Here is a 19488-nt window from a genome sequence, read left to right as displayed (position 1 = left end):
GGGGTGGCTGCCGTGAACCCTCCTCGAGGCCTCACTGTGAAGACAGGCTCTGCCACAACCTCCCATGGACCTGCTTTTCGAAGCTCCCTGTTTGGTGAGGTTTGCAGTCCTCCTTCTCCTTTTGCTATCATCAATATTCAGGAAGAAGAGGAAATTAGAATTTTTTTTTTCTTTTTTAGGGCTGTACATGCAGCATATAGAATTTCCTGGGTTAGGGTCTAGTAGGAGCTGCAGCTGCCAGTCTACACCACAGCCATAGCCACACCAGACCCAAGGCACGTCTGCAACTTACTCCACAGCTCATGGCAATGCTGGATCCTTAACCCACTGAGCGAGGCCAGGAATCGAAACTGCATCCTCATGGATCCTAGTCGAGTTGGTTAGCACTGAGCCACGATGGTAACTCCAATTTAATCGCAATTTAATAACTGCTGTGGTGGACACTGGTATGCTGCCTAGATCTCTGTCAATGAAAATAATCAGTAAACAATCAATAATAAGAATAGAAAAGAGGTTTTTGTTTCATTGGTTGGTTTTTGGGCACATCCATTGTATGGAATTTCTCAGGCTAGGGATCGAACCCATGCCTTAACAGCAACCTGAACCACTGCAGAAACAACACTGGATCCTCAACCCACTGCACCACAGTGAGAACTGCTAGGAAAGAGTTTTATTTGAGCCAGACTGAAGACTAGCCTAGAAGCCCACTTCCTAGACTACTCTGAGAAGCTATTAAGGAGAAGCAGGGTTTTCAACACAGTTTTATATCTTGTCAGAACAAAGAACATTAAATAAGTCAGGGATACATTTCTTCCAGGTTGAAAAAAAAAAAAAAAAAAGAATAGACCAGCACATACATCCCATACATAGCAAGTCAGCATGACCTTGGCATGGAAAGAGAGTCTTATCATAAAAGAGTAACAGTGTTAGTGTCCCAAGAAGAGAGGCATTTAATCTTTTTTTTTTTTCTTTTTAGGTCCACACTCATAGCATATCAGAGCTACAGCTGCTGGCCTACACCACAGCTACAGCAATGCCAGATCCTTCACCTACTGAGCAAGGTCAGGGATCAAACCCGTATCCTCACGGATGCTAGTCATGTTCATAACCCACTGAGCCACAGTGGGAACTCCGCAATCTTTATTTTTAACATGAACATTCTTTACTTCTGGTCATCGTGCCCTTTCCTTTAATAATCAAAGCAGAGGTACAGTGTATGTTTGATAGGCCACAAACATACTAGTAGAAAATTCAAGTTAGCTCATGTATAAGCCAAAATGACCTCCATATATCTCAATACATGATATTTTATTTTATCATCTCCTCTCAGGACCAAGGCCCTCACTACCTGGCTGAGTCCTTCTTCCAGAACTGCCCTCAGCAAAGGATGCCACCTCACCCAAGGTCACATCCCTTCACTAGAGGGCGCAAGACCAGGAACGCTTGACTCATGGAGGGGCAGTTCAGCAATGCCGTCTCAACTCAAGTTCTTCGTGGTTCACTGAGACTGCTTTTGCACCCACATCACAGCCCAGCTCCATCCTGCCCACTCCTGCTGCCCTCACTCCTTCATAGTACGCTTCCCAAGAGGGCACCTCAAGTCTCCGTGCAGACTCTGTTTCCTAAAGAATCCCCACTATAGTAGGGCTTTTGCCACTTCATTTTTTAAAAGGATACAGCAAAAATATCAAAATGTCCCAACAGTTAAAAAATTGTCTTTGGCTGGCCTCAGGTTTTCTCTTAGAGGGTGGTATTAACTGATACTGACAAAAAGATGCTATTTTTGTTCAATGATAGCAAAATTAACATGACATCAAAAGAGCTGTCAAGCAGCCACATTAGTGGACACAAAAAGTATTAAATTAATTATTTTGAAGCATAGTTGTCGTTGGCATGTACTTAGTTACTTGATATTTATGGCCATTAAATTCAAGTGATCTATCAGCAACAGCATTTCCCTGTCCACTGTGCTTTAAACAGTCTTAGTGACGAGACATCTTGCCTTCAAACACACTGTGAGTTGCTCTTGTCAAAATTAGTCTATGTTTTCAGCCTAAAATTAGAAAAAAGACAGTACCTCTCAATTGATTTGGGAGGTAACACATCCTGGACACATCTGAGCAGCACAGGCAAGGAGTGAGGTGAGAGACAGATGAAGACATAGCCTCTTCCTTATCATCTGCTCCTAACAGTGCCCCAAAGTGGGGTTCATTTAGAATCTACACCAGAGTAATGCCGTGATGGTCCAAAGACCAGACAAGGGGATGAGTCCAAGCCAAGAGTGATTGGCAAAGATGCATTTTCTTTTTTTTCTTTTCTTTTCTTTTCCTTTCTTTTCTTTTCTTTTCTTTTCTTTTCTTCTTCTTCTCTCTCTCTCTTTCTCCTTCCTTCCTTCCTTCCTTCTTTCCTTTCTTTCTTTTTAAATTTTTTGGTTCCTCACCCCAAGGTATATAGAGGTTCCCAGGCTAGGGGTCGAATCGGATTTGTAGTCTCTGGCCTATGCCACAGCCACAGCAATGCCAGATCTGTGCCACAGCTACAACCTACACCACAGCTCATGGCAATGCTGGATCCTTAACCCACTGAGCAATACTAATTAGTATCTTCCTGGATACTAATCAGATTTATTTCTGCTGAGCCATGATGGGAACAATGAAAATGCATTTTCTATTTCTTTTCTTTCATTCCTCAGTCCCCAAAGCTGTTCTATCCTTGCCAAGCTGTGTTCCCAGAGCCCTGGGAAATTCTGGGCTTGGTGGGAACTCCATCCCATTCTTGGAGTGCACCAGCAGAATGAAAGGCAAAGGCAATTGGCACCACCAGTCTGAAAGTCACCTCTTCAGACTAACGCTTTTCTAACCACCACTAGTAATAAAGGGATGCAAGTTAACAAGTTTTTCCCAATAATACATGTAGATCTTTAAAGAATATGGCACAGATTTGTGCATTGCTTGACCTCAAACTCCTTGAAGAAAGTTACCAGCAAGTCAGCGAAAGACATGTGACCAGCTCACACTATGCAAAAGGAGCCATGTGGCAGAAAGCAAACGAAACACCAATGGCAGGGGTAGAGATGCAACAGGTGGAAATTGTCCATATGTCAACAATACAACGAGGCAGAGTTCCCCTATTTAAAAAGGAAGAGGGGATGAGAAAGAAGAAAGAAAGAAAGAAAGAAAGAAAGAAAGAAAGAAAGAAAGAAAGAAAGAAAGAAAGAAAGAAAGAAAGGAAGAAAGAAAGAGAAAAGGAAAGAAGGAGGAGTTCGCGTCGTGGCTCAGTGGTTAAGGAATCCGACTAGGAACCATGAGGTTGTGGGTTTGATCCCTGGCCTCACTCAGTGGGTTAAGGATCTGGCATTGCCGTGAGCTGTGGTGTAGGTCTCAGATGCAGCTCGGATCCTGCATTGCTGTGGCACTGGTGTAGGCTGGCGGCTGCAGCTCTGATTCGACCCCTAGCCTGGGAACCTCCATATGCCATGGGAGCAGCCCTAGAAAAGGCAAAAAGACAGGAGTTCCCATCGTGGCTCAGTGGTTAACAAATCTGACTGGGAACCATGAGGTTGCAGGTTCGATCCCTGGCCCCGCTCCATGGGTTCAGGATCCCGCGTTGCTGTGGCTGTGGCGTAGCCGGCGGCTACAGCTCCGATTCGACCCCTAACCTGGGAACCTCCAAAGGCCGTGGGAGTGGCCCTAGAAAAAAAGGCAAAAAAAAAAAAAAAAAGGAAGGAAAGGAGGGGGAAAAGAAAAAAAAGGAAAGAGGGGAAGGAGGGAGGGAGGAAAAAAAGATGAAGGAAGGCAGGAGGAAAGGAAGAAAAAGAGAAAAAGAAAGAGAGAAAGATCATTGCCAATAACTTTTTCTAATCCAGTACTTTACCACCCAGGAAGCATACTTGAAATAAAAATACATAAGTGTACTATAAAGTAAGCGCTACCTTGCTTGTGACGACAGAAAGGACCAGGTGAAGCATATGTCTTTTTTTTTTTAATTTTATTTTCCCACTGTACAGCAAGGGGATCAAGTTATCCTTACATGTATACGTTTTTTTCCCCCACCCCAAGCTCCCGATCCCTCCCACTCCCTCCCTCTCCCATCAGGCAGCCACAAGTCTGTTTTCCAAGTCCATGATTTTCTTTTCTGTGGAGATGTTCATTTGTGCTAGATATTAGACTCCGGTTGTAAGTGATATCATATGGTATTTGTCTTTGTCTTTCTGGCTCATTTCACTCAGTATGAGAGTCTCTAGTTCCATCCATGTTGCTGCAAATGGCATTATGTCATTCTTTTTTATGGCTGAGTAGTATTCCATTGTGCGTGTATATATACCACATCTTCCGAATCCAATCCTCTATTGATGGACATTTGGGTTGTTTCCATGTCCTGGCTATTGTGAATAGTGCTGCAATGAACATGCGGGTGCATGTGTCTCTTTTCAGTAGAGTTTTGTCCGGATAGATGCCCAAGAGTGGATTGCGGGGTCATATGGAAGTTCTATGTATAGATTTCTAAGGTATCTCCAAACTGTTCTCCATAGTGGCTGTACCAGTTTACATTCCCACCAGCAGGGCAGGCGGGTTCCCTTTTCTCCACAGCCCCTCCAGCACTTGTTATTTGTGGATTTATTAATGATGGCCATTCTGACTGGTGTGAGGTGGTATCTCATGGTAGTTTTGATTTGCATTTCTCTTATAATCAATGATGTTGAGCATTTTTTCATGTGTTTGCTGGCCATCTGTATATCTTCCTTGGAGAAGAGTCTATTCAGGCCTTTTGCCTATTTTTCCATTGATTGATTGGCTGCATATGTCTTTTAAAAAGTCACTGAGTGACAAGGTTCACATGTGATGCTGCAAAGAAATTAAATACTTGAAACGATACTGAATTTCTGTGGCCTCAAAATCACAAATAGCTGAATAATGATAATATCTATTTTACTATCCAGATGATAGGAGATCAAGAATTAGTACTAAAATTATCCCTCAGAACAATACAAGAAGTGAAGGTAAACTGCATTGGCATTGGAAATAATCAGATAGACCATGGGAACCGCAAATGTGCAGAACTTTCAGAAAGCTGACACAGCATTACTATCATTTAAACACTGAAAAATTCTGTAAGTTGGAACAGAAATACTTTCTTTTTCTTTTTTCTTTTTTCTGTTGATGGCCACACCTTGAGGTATATGGAAATTCCCAGGCTAGGGTTCTACGCCACAGCCACAGCCACAGCCACAGCAACACTGGATCTGAGCCGTAGCTTGTGGCAACAACATATCCTTAACCCCCTGAGTGAGGCCAAGGATTGAATCCAAATCCTCACAGAGACGTCATCAGGTCCTTAATCCACTGAGCCACAACGGGAACTCCCAGAAATGTTTTCAGTCATGCCTGACCCACTTTGTATAAAAGTTCCTGATGCCCAGGTAGAAGACTATGGTTACAATGCTGATTTTTTTTTTCCTTCTTCCCTTTTTTCTTTCTTTCCCTCCCCTCCTTTTGCTTTTGTCCCCTCCCTAATTTAGCCCCAACAGAATAGACATTCCCTCCTAGGATTTATTTTTAAATTGATATTATGTTCCCAATAAAAGAAAAACTGAAAGAAAAGCAACAATTTAGCAAGAATAGATCAACACATTTTCTGAAAACTGTCTTCCAAAATATAAGATACAGCCAAATGAGATCAATTCTCCACACGAGCTAGAGGTGACCCCCACCCCTTACAGTGAGGTTTTAGACACCCTAACACATTGTCTATAACTGCTTAGCTGGAGGGTCTAGAGACTATCCAGGTATCATTAAGTTGTGCGAATTCTGTGGAGGAGAAATAGATGGTTAGGACTAAAATATGATTTGGTTTGGGGAAGCTGAAATCATATGTATGTTGCATCTTATTTGAAAAGTCAGCATTAATGAAGAGCGATCTGGGAGTACTGTAGATCAAAGGGCCCTACATGTTCCAACCGTGGCTGAGAGCAGCTGTTCTTCCGACAGGCACTTGCGGTCCACATAAAGGAGTCCTGGATGCATCAGCCCTGAGGACATGGTTCAGCTTCAGATTCATCGTTGCTTCCTAAGACTGCCACCAGGCAAGATGCCATCCAGGTGTCTCACACACACCTCTTATCCACCCTGAACAGTCTGCCAAGGATAGTCAATTTCTCGTGTTGAGGGGAGGATGCGCTAAAGAGCAGAACTGAGCTTCTGTCCTTTCACTCACAGGAAAGTAATAAATCGGTGTTTTGGTTTATACATCAGTCTCTTAAGAGTTTGGTTAATTTGAATTTACAGTTATGAGTACATGGAAAAATAACTGTGGGTATCACCCTGGAGTAGAAATTCTATCACAGAGCCAATTCCAAGGAGAGTACTGCCTGAGTAACCAGTAAACACGCCCCTCTTTCTTTTGTCTTTTTGCCATTTCTTGGGCCGCTCCCGCGGCATATGGAGGTTCCCAGGCTAGGGGTCTAATCCGAGCTGTAGCTGCCCATCTACGCCAGAGCCACAGCAACACAGGATCCGAGCCGCATCTGCAACCTACACCACAGCTCATGGCAACACAGGATCGTTAACCCACTGAGCAAGGGAAGGGATTGAACCCGTAACCGCATGGTTCCTAGTTGGATTCGTTAACCACTGAGCCACAACGGGAACTCCAGTAAACACCCTCTTTGGCATCACAGTGGAGTCAAGCCTTCAACACTGATGCTTGTTCAAAATGACAGAAAATTCTGGGATCAGCCCTCCAGCAATACAACTATATATTATTTGCATTGGAGAACATTTTCTTTAGGGAGGAAATTTCCTGAATTTTTGTCTCACCTTTCCATAAAACCTTTTTCTAATCTAACAATAGATATTTCATGAAAGTCTGAATACTTTCATGAAAAAGAAAAACAATGTGGTTTAATCTAAGCCATAAAATTTCACTGTGTTTTTTTAAATCTTTTTTGTTATAGCTGCACCTGCAACATGTGGAAGTTCCCAGGCTAGGGGTCAAATCAGAGCTATAGCTGCCTGCCTATGCCACAGTCACAGCAAGGCCAGATCCAAGCCACATCTGGGAACTACACTACAGGTCAGGGCAATGCTGGATCCTTAACCCACTGAGAGAGGCCAGGGATCAAACCGGAGTCCTCATGGATATTAGTCAGGTTCCTTACCTCAGAGCCACGACAGGAACTCCCATAAAATTTCTCTTTTGACCAAAAGCTACTTGACCTAAAATCTCTGATGAGTGTGTAACGCTGGGCCCAGTGCATTTGAGGTTGGCGTCTCACCAGACTTTTCATCTCTGTTTCTCAGCATCTGGATATGTATCAGGGTTGTATAAGCATCTTCTCTCGAGAAAGCTCAGTTCCCATCTCGTGGTGGTGATTTTATAGGGTATGGGAAGATGAGGGGCAAGCCATCTCGACGGAGGTGTGGCCAGAGCAACAAACTGTGCTGATTTATCTCTGTGGATCTTCCACCACCCATATAGCCCTGCTCCCCAAAATAATCAGGTCTGTAGGCCCTGGATGAAAATCTTACAGAGGGATGGGTTCACCCCTGTGAAGCCACTGTAGCCAAAACGTGGCCTCTGTACACCAGCACCAATTAAGTCTCAGAGAGAGTTTTGGAGAAAGAACAGTTTTATTGCTTTGCCAGGCAAAGGATTACACTCCAAGCTAGTGCCTCAAAACTATGTCCTCTCTTGAAAGGGGAGAGCAAGGGGTTTTATAGGTTTAGCACCGAAGACCTGATTATGGTGTCTATATTAGGCTTCATCCATAGATCATTTCAGAGTCATCAAGGCGCCAGTTAATCGGCCCAGCGATGGATTCTGACTGTCTTCAGGGTTATCGTCCCTTAACCTTCTCTCTGGAAAGAAGATTGCTTACAGGGAAGGGGTGTTAGGGAGGGTGTCAATTACAAAAGAAAACACTAGATGCAATATAACTCTAACTAGAAAGTAACCATTAGTAAAGGAAAGCAATTAAGCAAGGAAGAGTGCACTTGTGAAGAGCCAGACATGAGGTGCAATATAACCCTAACCAGAAAGTGAGCATTAGTAATAAGTTAGTGAGCCAAGGCAGGACATAACATATTGGAGACTGTTTTAGCTTGTTTTTAGCTATAACAATATTTCCTAATCATTAACTCTTGAGTCAGCCTTTTGAGACTGAGGGGACTCCTGGGAGGCTAAAGCAAAAAAAGACTTTTTACTTCAAAACACAAAGATTTTGGGTCTGGTGCATGGTTTCACCATCACAGCTGGTGATGGGTCACTCACTTCACTGGGAAGCAGGACTGCAACCCAGCATCTGAGCTCCTGCCCCTCCCCCCAGCAATGTGAGGCTGGAGATAACCATTTTCTCCCAAATAAACATTTTCTCCCAGCTGCCTCTCTCCTGGTGTCAGATTCCAACACAAGCATCTCCTTCCCCATTAGATATTAAAAAGGAATACACATTATAACATGAAGACCTTCATTCCCTTTGAAAAAAGCTCTCATGTATCATTCAAAATGATCAAAATTATAGTTTCATTCATTTCAGTTTGTCAGTAGCAATACTGAAAATTATTCTGCATGAAGGAATATACATAAAGTGTGGATTCATCTCTCCTAAATCTTTATTAAGATAAGCTTCTTGGAGTTCCCGTCGTGGCTCAGTGGTTAAGGAATCCGACTAGGAACCATGAGGTTGCGGGTTCGATCCCTGGCCTTGCTCAGTGGGTTAAGGATCCGGCGTTGCCGTGAGCTGTGGTGTAGGTCACAGCCTTGGCTCAGATCTGGCGTTGCTGTGGCTGTGGTGTAGAACGGTGGCTACAGCTCCCATTCGACCGACCCCTAACCTGGGAACCTCCAATGTGCCTCGGGTGTGGCCCTAGAAAAGACAAAAAAAGACACACACACTCACACAAACACACAGACACACACACACACACAAAAGATAAGCTTCTGTATCCATAGCAATGCAAGGAATAAAGAGCTTATTTTTTTTATTTTATTGTCTTGCAGGGTTTTGTGATTTTTTTAAAATTGAAGTATAGTTGATTTATAGTGTTTCAGGTGTACAGCTAAGTGATTCAGCTATATATTTTATATATATATATATTCTTCAGATTCTTTCCCATTATAATTATAAGATATTAAATACAGTGCCCTGTGTTATACAGTAGGTCCTTGTTTATCTATTTTATGTACAGTAGTGTGTATCCATTAACCCCAAATTCCCAATTTATCCCTCTCCCACTCTTTCCTGTTTTGGTCACCGTAAGTTTGTTTTTCATGCCTATTTCTGTTTAGTAAATAAGTTCATTTGTATATTTTTTTAGATTCTACGTATAAGTGATATCATATGATATTTACCTTTCTCTGACTTACTTCACTTACTGGGATAATCTCTAGGTCCATCCATGTTGCTGCAGATGGCATTATTTCATTCTCTTTTGTGGTTGGGTAATATCATACACACACACACACACACACACACACACACACACACACACACACACCACATCTTCATCCATTCATCTGTTGATTTAGTTTGCTTCCATGTCTTAGCTATTGTAAATAGTGCTGCTATGAACATTGGGGTACATGTGTCTTTTTTGAATTAGAGGTTTCAGAAGAGATTATTTTAAATAATAATCACATTTCATGGAACTGTCCACACCTTTTGTTTGTCTCAAAAGCTTTTCACAGGAGTTCCTGTCGTGGATCAGTGGTTAACGAATCCGACTAGGAACCATGAGGTTGCGGGTTCGATCCCTGGCCTCGCTCAGTGGGTTAAGGATCCGGCGTTGCCACGAGCTGTGGTGTAGGTCCCAGACTCGGCTCAGATCCCACATTGCTGTGGCTCTGGTGTAGGCCGGCAGCTACAGTTCCGAATAGACCCCTAGCCTGGGAACCTCCATATGCTACGGGAGTGGCCCTAGAAAAGGCAAAAAGACCAAAAAAAAAAAAAAAAGCTTTTCACAGAAAAAGTGTGCTGACCAGTGACAGAGAGAACAAAGTATTTGCTTCTTTTTAAAGTCATTCCTTGTATATTGTCAATATATTTGATATGGCTGATTATAATAATGTACATAAATTTATCAAAGACATTTGGGAAAGAGGGAGAGAAATCAGAATCACATGAAGTGGGTATTTGTCAAATAAATGATAGGAGCCACTTGCCAAAGGCTGATTAGAGTTTTAAATATGCTCTGAGATTTAGAGTATGGGCTCATATTTGTATTATATTTAAAATAGAAAAACTGGACAAGAGAGTCAAAATGGCTATTAAAATGGAAAAGTTTCAAAAACACTGCATCAAAGATACATCTGTGGAGTTCCTGCTGTGGCAAAATAGGTTAATTGGAGTTAAGAACTACAGGAGTTCCCATCATGGCTCAGTAGTTAACAAGAATCTGACTAGCATCCATGAGGACACAGGTTGATCCCCAGCCTCGCCCAGTGGGTTAAAGCATCCCGTGTTGCCGTGGGCTGTGGTGTAGATTGCAGACATAGCTCAGATCCAGTGTTGCTGTGGCTGTGGTGTAGGCTGGCAGCTACAGCTCCGATTAACCCCCTAGCCTGAGAACCTCCACATGCCTCAGGTGCAGCCCTAGAAAAGACAAAAAAAAAAAAAAAAAAGATGCAGTGTACTCCATGTTCATTGCAACATTATTTACAATAGCCAAGACATGGAAACAACCTAAGTGTCCACTGATGAGTGAATGGATAAAGAAGATGTGGTACACACACACACACACACACACACACACACACACACACACACACACAGTGGAATACTACTCAGCCATAAAAAGGGAATCCTGCTGTATGCAACAAGCATGGATGGACCTTGAGGACATTATGCTAAGTGAAATAAGCAGAGGAAGACAAATAGTGTATGACAATCTCACTTATATGTGGAATCTAAAAAAAGAAAAGAGGAGTTCCCATCATGGCTCAGCTGAAACGAATCTGACCAGCATCCATGAAGACACAGGTTTGATCCCTGGCCTTGCTCAGTGGGTTAAGGATCCAGCGTTGCCATGAGCTATGGTGTAGGTCACAGATACGGCTTGGATCCCACGTTGCTGTGGCTGTGGTGTAGGCTGGCGGCCACAGCTCTGATTAGATCCCTAGCCTGGGAACCCCCATATGTCGCAGGTGTGTAGCCCTAAAAAGATATATAATAAATAAATAAATAAATAAGAAAAGAAAAAAAAACCTCACCAAATTCATGGAAAAAGACATCAGATTTGTGGTTACCGGAGAGGGTTGGGGGGTGGAGGAATTGGATGGAGGTGATCAAAAGGAGCAAGTTTTCAGTTATGAGACAATAAATGAAAGGAATATAATGTACAAGATGACTGTAGCCACCACTGCTGTGTGATATACAGGAAAGTTGTCAAGGATGTTCTCACTGAAGGAAAAAACCACTTCTTCCTTTTTTTTGTATCTATACGAGATGATGGATGTTCACTAAATTTATTGTGGTAATCATTTCACAATATATGTTAATCAAGTCATGCTGTACACACACTTACCCAGTGAGGTACATAAAATATACTCTAATAAAACTGGAGAGAGTTTAATTGAAAGGTTTAAATCCACATCATGTTAATACAGTTGAGACTGTCCAGTTGGCTGATCACTAAGCAACGTTTCCTTGGGACTGGGTGTGGAAATGGGGTAAATTCAGGGGTAAAAGTGGATACTTTGACAGCCATCCTCATAATATTAAACCTGACAGTTGTCACAGCTGACAGGCACTTCATGCTGCATGTAGCCCAGGCACACTTCTGGGGGCCTGGCACATGTTACCTCAGAAGGACTGAGGGTTTTTTTTTGGGGGGGGGGCATTTGTTTGTTTGTTTTTCTTTCTTTTCTTTTTAGGCCTGCACCCGAGGCATATGGAAGTTCCGGGCTAGGGGTCAAATTAGAGCTATAGCTGCCGGCCTACGCCACAGCCAAGGCAACGCCAGATCCGAGCCACGTCTGCCACCTACAACACAGCTCAGGGCACCCACTGAATGGGACCAGGGGTCAAAACCGAGTCCTCATGGATACTAGTCAAGTTCGTAACCTGCTGAGCCACAATGGGAACTCCACACCTGTAATTTTAAATTTTCTAGTCTTCACATTATCAAAGTAATTTATTAACCTAATATATACCAAAATACTATTATTTTGACATGTAATTGACGTTGAAACTTTTAATGAGATATTTTACCTTTTCTTTTCTTTCTTTTTTTTTTTTTGTCTTTTTGCCATTTTCTTGGGCCGCTCTTGCAGCATATGGAGGTTCCCAGGCTAGGGGTCCAATCGGAGCTGTAGCCCCCGGCCTACGCCAGAGCCACAGCAACGCGGGATCCGAGCTGCGTCTGCAACCTACACCACAGCTCACGGCAACGCCGGATCGTTAACCCACTGAGCAAGGGCAGGGACCGAACCCGCAACCTCATGGTTCCTAGTTGGATTCGTTAACCACTGCGCCACGATGGGAACTCCTACCTTTTCTTTTCATAAGAAGGCTTCCAACTCCAGTGTGTGTTTTGCCCTTACAGCACATCTCAAAGTCAGCCAGCCACAGTACAACCCTGTGACCACATGTGACCACCAACTACCATTTGGGACAGTGCAGAATGAGGGCCACCCCCAGAGATGGATGCCACCTCCAGGCGGGGCCCTGGCATGGGTTACCCCATACCAGGCCGGGTATGCTCCCTACTGACCAGAAGCTCAGACAAAGGGGTTCTGATGGGCCCTGGTGTCCTTTTGTCTGTGCCTTTGTCATTGAAGCTGTTATACAAGCATGCACATTTTGTATGATCTGAGTGACACGGAATATGGAGGGGAAATCCACAGTCAGGTCCCCAGGAACAAACTGTTAAGTGCTTCTTCCTTTCCTCTTGAGGCACAAGGGCGAGTACCTGGACAGGAGGACATTCACTCCCAAGGACTGGAGAATTTGTCTGGAAAAGGTCCTGTTGACACAGGGTCCACCCTGCTCCACGACACACATGGATCTTTGGACAAGCCCACCCTGTGGCTTGTTTGAGTTCCATATTATAGCAAATCCTTATCTGAATGTTTGTGTACCTGAGGGAGGGAAAAGCAATTCGAAATCTCTCAAGCCTTAATAGTAGGAGAACTGGGTACTTGGTTTTGCTCTGTCACAACTGGAATCTTAGGCTGCTTCTCTCACCCAGGCTCTGGGTGTGAAAACATGAGGTGGAGTGGAATCAGTGATTTTCAGGAGGCCCTATCCAGGGAGGTCATAATTAAAAACATCTAGGAGTTCCCGTCGTGGCTCAGTGGTTAAGGAATCCGACTAGGAACCACGAGGTTGCAGGTTCAATCCCTGCCCTTGCTCAGTGGGTTAAGGATCCGGCGTTGCCATGAGCTGTGGTGTATGTTGCAGACATGGCTCGGATCTGATGTTCTTGTGGCTGTGACAAAGGCTGGCAGCTGCAGCTCCAATTAGACCCCTAGCCTGGGAACCTCCATATGCTGCGGGTGCCACCCTGGAGAAGGCAAAAAGACAAAAAAAAAAAAAAAAAAAAAAAAATCTAAGATTAAAACTGATCACAGAGTAGCATTAATCTAGGTAGAGTAGGTTTTATTGGTGCTTTTGGCCATTTAGGACTTCAAGAAACCATTCGCTTTTATTTTAGGAATGTATTTCTAAGGTAGGGGACAGAAGGCTCCCTGATTAGGATATTCAGGAATGTCTCACACAAATTATTTTAGAAATGCTTTTTCAGTTAACCTGCGATTTCTAGTATTAACGAAGCCTATTATATCTCTCCCCTCAAAGAATGCGTGCTTATTAAATGTGTGTGACACATTAGGGATGTAAAAAGCATAGTTATATTCTATGAGACAAATAGGACATGTGCAATTTAAGTACGTATGCATGTGTCCCTCTTCTGTGCATGCTTATGAATAGTCCAACCAGACACTTTAATGCGGATACTGATGAACAAAGTGGTGGCTGCCATAAACCTCAGATTCACAAGGCCTCGGTATGTTCACTAAGTGACTCTAAGTAACACTCTCAAGGCCCAAAAGTCCATCTCTCTGAGATCCTAGTTACAGAGGTGTCATGGGTGTACAGACACAACAGAAGGCACTGTTTTCCAAACTTAGAAGAGGATAAGAATGATCTTGATATTTGCTAAAAATACAGATTGGGGGCCCAAACTGGGGGAAATCTCACTTGAGCAACGTCTCTGGATGGAAGCGAAATTTTCAGTACCAAGCACAAGGAAGAAGAGAAGGAATTAGTTCCATGTCCTCCACCCCACCCCTGCTCCCTCTGCTTCTCCAAGCTCTCAGCTCTCTCCCTGTCTGTTTATAACAAGGAGGACATGGGAAACCTTGGTAAGGGTGGATGTGTTTTTTGTTTCTTAGGTTTGAGAGATTCTGGCCCCAGATTTCTGAGTCCATTTGCTGATGGCAAACAAGGACTTCTTTTCTTTCCAGGTGTGTGTCAATGATGGTTACATTGAGTGCACTGGAAATTTGTTCATTCATTGTAAAATTCTTAAATGGGAAAGGATTTAGTGGATTTTAGAGATGGTCATCCAGGTAGCAGACTCTATGAACTGGGACATGCTGCATTCCTCTGTCCAGAAGTTTAAAATAGGATGTAATTAGGAGTTTCCATTGTGACCCAGTGGTAGTGAACCCAACTAATACCCATGAGAATGCAGGTTCGATCCCTGGCCCTACTCAGTGGGCTAAGGATCCGGTGTTGCCATGAACTTCGGTGTAGGCGGGTAGCTGCAGCTCTGATTTGAACCCTAAGCCTGGGAACTTCCATGTGCTGCAGGTATGGCCCTAAAAATTTTTTTAATAATAAAATAAAATAGAGTGTAATTGGAACATGGGAAAGATATGAACAGACATTACCTGAGGATGACATACAGATGGCAAATAAGCACATGAAAAGATGTTCAACATCATTCGCCATAAGGGAAATGTAAGGTAAAACCACAATAGGATATTACTCAGACCTAATAGAATGACTGAAGTGAAAAATATTGACAACATTGGGAGTTCCCATCATGGCTCAGTGGTAATGAACCTGACTAGAATCCATGAGGACTCGGGTTTCATCCCCGGCCTTACTCAGTGGGTTAAGGATCCAGCGTTGCCGTGAACTGTGGTGTAGGTCCCAGAAACAGCTTGGATTCCACGTTGCTGTGGCTGTGGTGTAGCCAGCAAATGCAGCTCCGATTGGACACCTAGCCTGGGAACCTCCATATGCTGTGGGTGCAGCCCTAGAAAAAAAACAAAAGACAAAAGAAAATATTGACAACAGCAAATGCTGCTGGAGATACAGACAAACTGACACTCATACATGCTGGGGCACATGTCAATTGACATATTCGTGCTGGAAAACGGTTTGGCAGTTTTTACAAAACTATATGTGCAATTACAGTACAACCAAGCAACTAAACTTTGGGATATTTATCCCAGAGAAATGGAGACTTACATTCACACAAAAACCTGTAGGCAAATGTTCAGAGCAGCTTTATTCATAATAGCCCAAACTAGAAACAGCCGGGTGCCCTTCAGTGAGTAAGTGGTCACACAGACAACCGTATCTTCATACCATGGATATTCAGCAGTTAAGAGTACTCTTTTTTTTGTGTATGTCTTTTTAGGGCCACACCCATGGCAATGGAGGTTCCCAGGCTAGGGGTCTAATCGGAGCTACAGCTGCCAGCCTATGCCAGAGCCACAGGAACATCAGATCCGAGCCATGTCTGCGACATACATCACAGCTCACGGCAACGCTGGATCCTTAACCCATTGAGCGAGGCCAGGGATCAAACCCACAACCTCATGGTTCCTGGTCTGATTCATTTCCGCTGAGCCACAATGGGAACTCCTATATATTACTCTTGAGATGAAAAAATTATAGAGATGGAGATTAGTGAGGATGAGTTGGCCAGGGTTAGGTATGGGGTTGGGAGAATGGGGACTATACAAGAGGCCTTGCAGTGATGGAAAAGTTTTGTGCCTTGACTGTGTTCATGTTGATGTCTTGCTGTGATACCATCCTATAGTTTTGTAAGCTGTTACCCTCTCGGGGTAAGCCAGGTAGGGAGCACTCAGGATCTTTCTGTATTATTTCTTACAACTGCACATCCATGTAAAATTGCTCTCTAAATAAAAGAGAACAGGAGTTCCCGTCGTGGCGCAGTGGAAACAAATCCAATTAGGAACCATGAGGTTGCAGGTTCGATCCCTGGCCTCGCTCAGTGGGTTAAGGATCCAGCGTTGCCGTGAGCTGTGGTGTATGTTGCAGACACGGCTCGGATCCTGAGTTGCTGTGGCTGTGGTGTAGGCTGGCAGCTGTAGCTCCAATTAGACTCCTAGCCTGGAAACCTCCATATGCCATGGGTGTGGCCTTGAAAAATAAAAAAAAAATAAAAAAATAGAGCAATTTATTAAATTTATTTATTTATTAAATTTAATAAAATATGGCATAACTATAGATGTGCTACACTCTATTCCTATTGTTTTTGTCTTACTTTTATGGCCACACACACAGCATATGGCAGTTCCCTGGCAGAGATGGAATCCGAGCTGCAGCTGCAACCTACATCACTGCAGTCAGATTCTTAACTCACTGCAACACAGTGGAAGCTCCCTATTCACATTGTTTTATGTAACCTGGCCCCACCCCCTCCACATTTTTACTATTTGGTGACCCCTGTAGGCATCTGAATTTCTGAACTCTGCTAAATGACAGTTACATGGCCAAATAATTAAGCATTTAAAAGTTGTTATTAGTTCCTGTTTGTCAAAAGAGTTTATGATTTTTTTTTTTTTTTTTGGCATGGCCAGGGATTGAACCCAAGCCACAGAAGTGACAAAGCTGAATCCTTAACCACTAAGCCACTAGAGAACTCCAACAGTTTATGCTTTTTATCCACTTCACATCACTGAATTATTCCTCCCTGGACATACCACTGAGGACATAGAGTTGGAAATTCTACATAATGTTTTCTAAAGTTATAAGCAAAATTTATGATTGGAAATTGGGGTTCTGAAATGGTTTTGCTGAACTTTTTATTACAGAACGATTAAGTAGGAGAAGAAGATGCCATGAGCAATGAGACCCAGAGGATAGAGAAGAGACTATTGCCTAAATGAAGTATTTCAAGTAGGTGAGATTGCTTTCAATGATGGTGTCTACAAGTTGCAGGCAAGTGCAACTAGAGAATCAAGGATCGAACAGTCCATACAGACAATAAAGAATAAGAACAAGGGAGCTCCTGTTGTGGCACAGAGGTAACGAACACAACTAGTATCCATGAGGACACGAATTTGATCCCTGGCCTGGCTCAGTGGGTTAAGGATCCATCGTTGCCATGAGCTGTGGTGCAGGTCGAAGACGTGGCTCGGATCCTGTGTGGCTGTGGCCATGGCGTAGGCCAGCAGTTCCAATTCAACCCCTCGCCTGGGAACTTCCATACGCCGCAGGTACAGCCCTAAATAGACAGAAAAAAAAAAGAAAGAAAGAAAGAAGAAATAAGAGCCAGCTCTGCAAGCAAAGAGCATCACAACATAGAGTGCTATCTTCCACTTCGTCTTTCCTAGGAAACGTAAAAGACCGAGTCAAAAATTAATCCACAGCCAATGCACTGAGCAAGCTGTTTCTGCAGCTGAACAGGCCTTAGGTGCTCTGGGTGAGTAAAAAATGAATAATGAAACACTTGAAAGGCTAAGACATTTGTATAATTATGGAACCTGCTGAGAAAGGAACAGCTGTAATGAAAGCCAGAGGGAAAATGTAAAATAGAGCATTCTGGGTAATCTTCTAATCACACTTTTTAACAAGAGAAAAGCCCTTTCAGGCATGTACCTTTCATTCCCCTAGAAACTCAGTGCTGAATTTCCAAAGAGCAAAATTATTAAAACCAATAAATATTCTTTAGGATTTTCTTTACTCATTTGGAAAGACAAATGAAGGATAAATATTCCAGAAAAAAATAATTGAATACTATAGTTTTCTGTAAGGGAGATTTTTCTTTGTCCTGAGCTCAGTTTGTGATCTAAAAACCAATATTATCACACGTTTTGGACAGCTGTCAGCAGCCTCAGACTCCCCAGTGGCTCCGGCATGGTCTCCCCCACACCTACATCACGGCCGTCATTCTCACTCATCACCAGCTCGAGGAGTTCTCCTGTGGCACCGCAGATTAAGGATCTGGCCTTGTCACTGCAATGGCTCAGGTTGCTGCTGTGGCACAGGTTCCATTCCTGGCTGGGGAACTTCCACATGCCACATGTGCAGCCCAAAACACCCTACATCATTAGGTCAACTGAGTGACTCCATGCATGACTTCAGTTGTGATACTTGAGCTATCTGCCCTTCAACGCAATACACCAGGAATGAGCCCTGGTTTCTCACATTCATTCTTAGCACCCCACTTCCTCCATGGAAACAATTTTCCTGAGAAGAAGCAAATAGTAAACATGCACCATCTTCCCTGTGAGTCACCCCAACACCTCCCCTCTCTTTCTCCTTGCCCTGGTTATAGATTACTACAAAACAAACACCCAAATCAGTGTTATAAAACAACATCCGCTTTATGATGCCTTTGGATTCTGCAGTCAGGAATTTAGACAGGGGCCCTGAGACAATGGCTTGTCTGCTCTTCGGGGTCTGGTTTCCCAGCTAGAAGGACTCAAAGGGCAGGGACTGGTCTCACCTGAAGCCTTCTTTACTCACTCATCTTCTCGGCGAACCGGGATGACACGAAGGCTGGGCACACCCGGGCCCGGAGCTCTCGTATGTGGCTTCTTTGTGAAGCCTTGGCTTCCTCTCAACACACAGTAGGCATCTTACATGGGGCCTGGGGCCCCGTGAGTGTCTAGTAGAGGAGGCAGAAGACGCATGGGCTTCTGTGGCCTGGCATCAGAAGTCACGTGGTATCAGATCCCTTCCACCGTATTATCTTAGTCAAAGCAGCCACAAGCCTGCCCAGCTACAAAAGAACATAAACCCCACTGCTGGATGGGAGGAGCTACCAAGAATTTGTGGCAATTTATGTCTCTTGCTGGCTCTGCATTTGACTTCCTGCACGTTTTTCGACCCCTAGTTCTTTTCTTCTCTCCCGCTACCCTGATCTAGACCATCAGGTCCCGCCCAGATGACCTGACTATCCCTCCCACTGACCTCCCTGCACACACTCGTATGCTCTGCTCAGCCACAGCCAATGCTCCATCCTGCAACTAGGATCATCATAAAAACCCAAACATGCTTTTCGCCAGCCTCCAACCCCTCAGTGTTTAAGATACAGAGTTCTCAGTGTGGTCCTCAAAGCCTTGTGTGCTTTGTTCCCTGATGACCTATCTCGCCGCCCAACCCTGGGCTGCATCACCTTGCTGAATGCCTCAAGATCTTTGTACACTCTGGTCCCTCTGCTTTGACTGCTCTTTCATGTAGGCCTCATTTAACTGCACCCAGAAACCCCCTACTCATGACTCAGC

Source organism: Sus scrofa, chromosome 14, assembly GCF_054392235.1.
Source record: "Sus scrofa isolate SSC_HxYL_T2T_F1_AM1 chromosome 14, Sscrofa_HxYL_maternal_Yorkshire_Landrace_v2.0, whole genome shotgun sequence".
In the NCBI taxonomy this organism is placed as follows: domain Eukaryota; kingdom Metazoa; phylum Chordata; class Mammalia; order Artiodactyla; family Suidae; genus Sus; species Sus scrofa.
Note: the sequence above shows the minus strand (reverse complement) of the source record.